Source organism: Cannabis sativa, chromosome 7, assembly GCF_029168945.1.
Source record: "Cannabis sativa cultivar Pink pepper isolate KNU-18-1 chromosome 7, ASM2916894v1, whole genome shotgun sequence".
NCBI classification, from domain to species: Eukaryota; Viridiplantae; Streptophyta; class Magnoliopsida; order Rosales; family Cannabaceae; genus Cannabis; species Cannabis sativa.
In genome coordinates this window covers 10255400-10262179 of record NC_083607.1, presented here as the reverse complement: position 1 = coordinate 10262179, position 6780 = coordinate 10255400, and the positions used below count along the sequence as shown (strand labels likewise).

At 33.2% G+C, this 6780-nt stretch overlaps 1 long non-coding RNA gene across 1 annotated transcript; it reads left to right on the top strand.

Annotated features, from left to right (window-relative positions):
* The first annotated feature begins 3426 nt into the window (after positions 1–3426).
* LOC133029313 (uncharacterized) lies at positions 3427–4562 on the top strand. The gene is made up of 2 exons (XR_009683456.1): positions 3427–4183; positions 4291–4562. It is a non-coding gene; the product is annotated as an uncharacterized LOC133029313 (long non-coding RNA).
* Positions 4563–6780: the final 2218 nt, after the last annotated feature.

The following is a 6780-nucleotide window of genomic DNA, read 5'->3' as shown; positions in this document are numbered from 1 at the left end:
ATAAATATTTAATTTTTCAAAAAATTTTTTTTTAAAAAAATATTTATTTTCGAAAATAAAAAAAATATTATTATTTTGAAATTTCGAAATTATTAAAAAAAATAAATATTTAAAATTAAACCTACAATTTTGAAAAATTAGGTTTCAACTAATTTAAATATCATTTCAAAATTTGCTAACTACTTTTAAAAAATTAAATGTTATTTTATAAATAAAAATTAAAAAAGATAAATAAAATATCTTTTTCAGATTTTAAATTTAATTTAAATAAATAAAATAACAAAATTTAAAAGTTAGCAAAATATCTTACATCTATTTAAAATTACATGATTATAGTTATCTTATTTTAAATTTAAATAAGGTCAAAATATTTTTAAAAAAAATTAATTTAAAAAATTTAATATCTGACCTTAAATTTAAAAATAAGATAAGATATAATAAAATTTAAAAATAAGATAAATAATTAAGCAAAAAGATAGATATTTACTAATTTCAAATTCAAATTGCACTAATATCATGAATTAAATTAAAAAAAATATTAAATTAATTCATTATGATAATTAGAATTGAATTAGGAATAGTAAATCTATAAATAAAAAACTACACAAAAAAATCGGAAGTTAATTCCATGAAAAAACATGAAAAAACGAAGAAAAACAAAAATTTTGGGAGCTGTACGGACAGTATGCCAAGCATACTGTCCGAGCGCGCAGCCCTGAGTGACAGGCCGAGAAACCTCGGCGGACAGGGGAGGTTGCAGCCTTTACGCGCGCGTAGGTGAGGCTTCAGACACGTGATCCGCGCGCGCAAGAGGAATTCAGACAGCAAACTTGGTGTTGCTTGTCTGAATCCGCGCGCGCGTGAGTGTGCACAGCCCCCTTATCTTTTTTCGAATCTTCAAAAAATCATAACTAATTCAAATTAAATCAAAATTGAGTTCTATAAAAAAGTAACTTGCTTAATTTTTTCCATAATATCCAATAAAAATAATTCCAGAGACAAAATTTCAATTATTTTTCACGAAAATTCACAAACATCAATCAATCATCATATAACACTCAATACAACATGAAACCATCCAAATAACAAACAATCGTTTTAAAGTCCAAATTCATGCAAGTAAATCAATTACCGTGGCTCTGATACCAGTTGTTGGAATTTATTTTACCAAGATCTTAGATCTACTCACAAGTATGTTGTTTAACACCCTAAATATGAACTTTCTAAAACGATAAATTAAACACATATAAAGTTAAGAAAACCTTACATTGATGCAGCGGAATTAATGTCTCCTTCCACTCAGATCTCTAACCCTTGTATCCTTTCTGTAGCAGAGTATAATCAAGATCTGAGCCCGAATGTCCTTCTTCTTCAAGTTTGATCCTTCACAGTCTTCCAATCTATGATTGAGTTACTGCTTGCTGTGTGTGGGCACTCACTCTTTCACTAGGGCCACGAAATTGATGAAGAGAAAAGAGAAGGATGATTTCGGCCAGGTATAGAAAGTGGGGAAGGCTTAGTTTTTCTGAAGAGAGAAATTTCTGTCAGAAAACTAATGAAAAGCATGTGATTTGACTGAGCCATCACTTTCTATTTATAGGCAACTACTAGGTTTAGGTTAAAAATTATTTGGCATTAAAATAATGAAAATATTAATTTGAAACTCCACAATTAGTGGCCGGCCATGGTGTAGTTATTGGCCCCACTTGATTTTACAGTTTTAACAAATTTTATTTCTATTTTCTCAAAAACGCCAATTTTTCAATTCTAACCTTTTAAATGCCAAAACTAATTATTTAATAACTAAAATAGATTATTAAATAATATTGTCATTTAATTTAATTATTAACTAGACATATAAAGTCCATTAATAAATAAATAAACCTAGAATCTCTTTTCTTTACAATTTCACCCCAACTTAGTGAAAATTCATAAAATTAGACATAGTCTAACTTTAGAATTATAATTGATCAATCACGAATTAATTAATGAGTCTTACAAGCAGAATGTTCTCAACTAGAATGGGGACCATGGATCTATATGTTGAGCTTCCAATAAGTGAGCCAAATTTACCAAGTAAATTCCTACTTATTAATTCTTCGTTGAATCCACTCTTAGAACTTAGAATTGCACTCTCAGACTTATATAGAGCATATTATATGTTCCACGATATCAATATGCTATCTCATTTAACCATTGTTATAATCTTATTGTGATTTAAAGATCCTCTATATAGATGATCTACATCGAGATGGGATTTCTTTACCGTTCTCACCCCCTCAATGTATTTTGCCCTTAAAACACTTAGCTACCTGTAAATGGTGTTTAGTGATCTAATAATTAGTCAGTTAAACAAGAGCTCATCCATTTACTTTTATTTGCTAAGCTCGAAGGGAATCATCACTTGACTTCTATACACCAGTAGAAGCTATAGATTCCATATTTATATTCAGCACTCCCACTCAATCATACTGTCATGTTCCCAAAATATACGTATCACCCTGACCTAAAAGTAGGCTTAACTAATAAATCAAAGAACATGAATAACACTCCTGAGTTGAGCCTAAGCATATCAGGATTTAGATTCTTTTAATCTTAAGATCAACTACTGATATTGACTTGGAAAGATATATATAACGGTAAGTTTGTAATATCTTAACTTAGTTGCAATATCGGTCCAGTCAAATGTATACTCCATACATTCGAAACTAGTATACTTTACTAATGTCTTCGAAAGAACATAACACTTACTCCAAGTGTAAGTACACAACATCGCTGATTATCACATTAGTGTAAATCCAATAACACTGATGAAACAGGGACCAAGTCTTTTGATTCATATGATCACAATCACATTCCACTGTGTTGACGATACTGTAATTGTGAATAAACATATGATCTGGATTTAACTGATTTTGTGTGTGTGAATGTTATAAACATATTAAACCATTAGCATGTAAAATTCATGCAAACATAAATCACTTCAAATTTCTTATATTGATAACTAATCAGATTGTAAAGAGTTTTATTTTGGGCATAAAACCCAACAATTGATGCATATATTGACTAGCCCAAAGGTAAGTGAATATTTTGCTAGATTTCGAACATACCTGTGGCAATAAATGTGTGACAATTATAAGGTATTTTGTGTGAGCAATACGTTAGTCCAAAGATTGACCTATTGTTTGGCATAGTTTTTATTGTCAATATTTGATTGCTACACCAAGAGTACCGCTTACAGTTAATATTGTTGTCCAAAGACTTGATCTTAATGTGTGTTTGGTATCTTGAGATAGGATTAACCAATTTTTGAATTTATTGTTTAATTATATATATTAATGTGAGCATGTTTTATTTGTTCTATATTCAGCTAGTTCATCTTCTACTATCTCAATATCTGCTAATATTAATTCTATCAATTCTATCCCTATGCTTAATGGGACCAATTTCAAGGATTGGAAAAGGAACCTACTTATAGTTCTGGGATGTATGGATTTAGACCATGCACTAAGGAATGAACAACCTGCACCTCTCACTAAGGAAAGTTCCCATGATGATAAAAGGGAATTTGAGAGGTAGGATCGTTCAAATCGCATGAGTCTAATGATTATGAAACACAGCATTCCAGAAGCCTTTTGGGGCACAGAATCCGAATGGGTTACTATGGCTAAGAATTTCCTTGAACAAATTGAGGAACGTTTTGCTAAAAACGATAAGGTTGAAATGATAAAACTTCTTGGTTCTTTAATGAACATGAAGTATAAGGGTCAAGAAAATGTAAGGGAGTACATTATGGAAATGCATCATATTGTCTCAAGATTAAGGACACTTAAGATTGACCTTTCGGATGATGTACTTGTACTCATAGTTTTGTTAACGCTTCCTCCATAGTTTAACCAATTTAAAATTAGTTACAACTGTCAAAAGGAGAAATGGACTCTCAACGAGCTCATTTCTCATTGTGTGCAAGAGGAAGAAAGGTTGAAAAAGGACAAAACCGAAAGTGCTCATTTGGCAACTACCCCTAAGGATAAGGGCAAGAAAAGAAAATTTGAGAATGAAGCTGCTAAGGGTCCAGTTCAAAAGAAACAACAACAGGATTCTAAGGGTTGTTTCTTTTGTAACCAACCTGGACATGTGAAGAAAGATTGTGCCAAATATCACGCATGGCGTGTAAAGAAAGGTATTAATCTTGCTTTGGTCTGTTCAAAGGTTAATTTAGTTTTAGTACCTAGAAACACTTGGTGGATAGATTCTTGTGCTACTACTCACATAAGTGTTTCTATGCAGGGTTGCCTGAGCTACCGAAAGCCAAGTGATGGTGAAAGATACATCTTTGTGGGCGATGGACAATCGGTAGAAGTGGAAGCAATTGGGCATTTTAGATTGTTATTAGGAACTGGTTTTTATTTGGATTTGAAAGACAATTTTGTTGTGTCGTCTTTTAGACGGAATTTAGTTTCTATTTCTTTGTTGGACAAATTTGGATATTGTTGTTCATTTGGAAACAATCAGTTTACTTTGTCTTTAAATTCAAATATTATTGGAACTGGTTATTTGAATACTTATGACAATCTTTATTTGCAAGAAACAATTGCATCCTATAATGAAACCTTGCATGTGGAATCATGAGGTACTAAACGCAAATTAAATAAAGAAAATTCAGCGTCATTATGGCATAAACGCTTAGGTCATATCTCAAGAGGTAGAATTGAGCGTCTTGTGTCTGATGACATTTTAGAGTCTCTTGACTTCACAGAATTCAATGTCGGTGTAGATTGTATCAAGGGAAAACAGTCCAAAACTAAGAGATTAGGTGCCAATAGAGATTAGGTCCCTCTGGGGAGAAGCATTAAAGACAGCAGCTTACATTTTGAATAGAGTACCAAGTAAAGCAGTTGCAAAAACACCTTATGAGCTTTGGACAGGTCGAAAGCCTAGTCTAAAGCATTTCCACATTTGGGGATGTCCAGCTGAGGCAAGGCCTTATAGGCCACATAAAACTAAATTGGACTCCAAAACAGTTAACAGCTACTTTATTGGTTATTCTGAGCGATCTAGGGGCTATAAGTTTTATGATCCCACTGTCAGAAATATTTTTGAGACGGGAACTGTAACATTTTTTGAGGATGTTGAATTTGGGGGGAGAAATAAGGTTAGAGACATTGTTTTTGAGGAGGAATTGAATTCAAACTCAGTTCCTACTATCATTCTAGACAATATTCAGGCTTCCACACTTGTCATTATTCAAGAAATGAATCTGGAACCTCATCAAGACAATGTTGAACAACTCCCAAATCAAGATGAGGCTATTGTTCCTGAAGAACAAATTCAACACCCTCAAGAATAAGAGCCATTAAGGAGGTCCACAAGAGAGAGAAGAAATGCTATTTCAGATGACTATTTTGTATTTCTTCAAGAACATGAGGATGAAATTGGAATGATGGAAGATGATCCAATCAACTTGCATAAGGCCATGAAAAGTTCTAACTCTCAAAAGTGGATTGATGCCATGAATGAAGAGAATAAGTCTATATAAGACAATAAGGTTTGGGAAGTTGTCCCATTAACAGAAGGTGTAAAACCAATTGGTTGTAAGTGGATACTTAAGACCAAGAAGGATGAGTATGGTAATGTGGTGAGATATAAGGCACGTCTTGTAGCAAAAGGCTATACTCAGAAATAAGGCATTGATTATACAAAGACTTTCTCTTCGGTTTCATCGAAAGACTCTTTTAGGATAATATTGGCACTTGTTGCTCATTTTGATCTTGAGTTACATCAGATGGATGTTAAACAGCGTTTCTCAATGGCGTCATTGATGAGACAATTTATATGGAGCAACCAAAAAACTTTGTGGTTGGTGACCCCAAGAATATGGTTGGCAAATTAAAGAAATCCATCTATGGACTCAAGCAAGCTTCGTCAATGGTATCACAAGTTTCATCAAGTAGTTATCTCATCTGGTTTTGAGATGAATATTATTGATGATTGTGTATATCACAAGTTCAGTGGGAGTAAATACATATTTCTGGTTCTATATGTCGATGACATATTGCTTGCCACTAATGATATAGGCTTATTGCACGAAACCAAGGGATTTTTATCTAAGCAATTTGAGATGAAAGATCTTGGTGACGCCTCTTTTGTATAGGAATTCAAATACGTCGAGATTGTTCTCGGGGTATTCTTGGATTATCACAAAAGAGCTATATCGATAAAGTACTCAAAAGGTTTGGCATGCAAGATTGTAGACTAGGTGATACCCCTGTTGCTAAAGGAGACAAATTCAATCTAAGTCAATGCCCTAAACACAGCCTTGAAATTCAGGAAATGAAAAAGATTCCCTATGCATCAGTTGTAGGGAGTCTAATGTATCTTCAGGTATGTACGCGTCTAGATATTGCGTACATTGTTGGGATGTTAGGCAGATATTTAAGCAACCCTGGTATGAACCATTGGATAGCAGCCAAGAGGGTTATGAGGTATCTTCAGAGAACAAAAGATTACATGCTCACATACATGAAGTCAGATCATTTGGAGGTCATAGGGTATTCTGATTCTGATTTCGGTGGATGCCAAGATAGCAGAAGGTCTACATCAGGCTACATTTTCCTATTAGCTGAAGGAGCTATATCCTGGAAAAGTGTCAAACAGACACTTATAGCTTCTTCCACTATGGCAGCTGAATTCGTAGCGTGTTATGAGGCATCAAATCAGGGAATATGGCTGAGAAATTTTGTCATTAGACTGTATATTTTGGAGAATGTTGAAAGACCA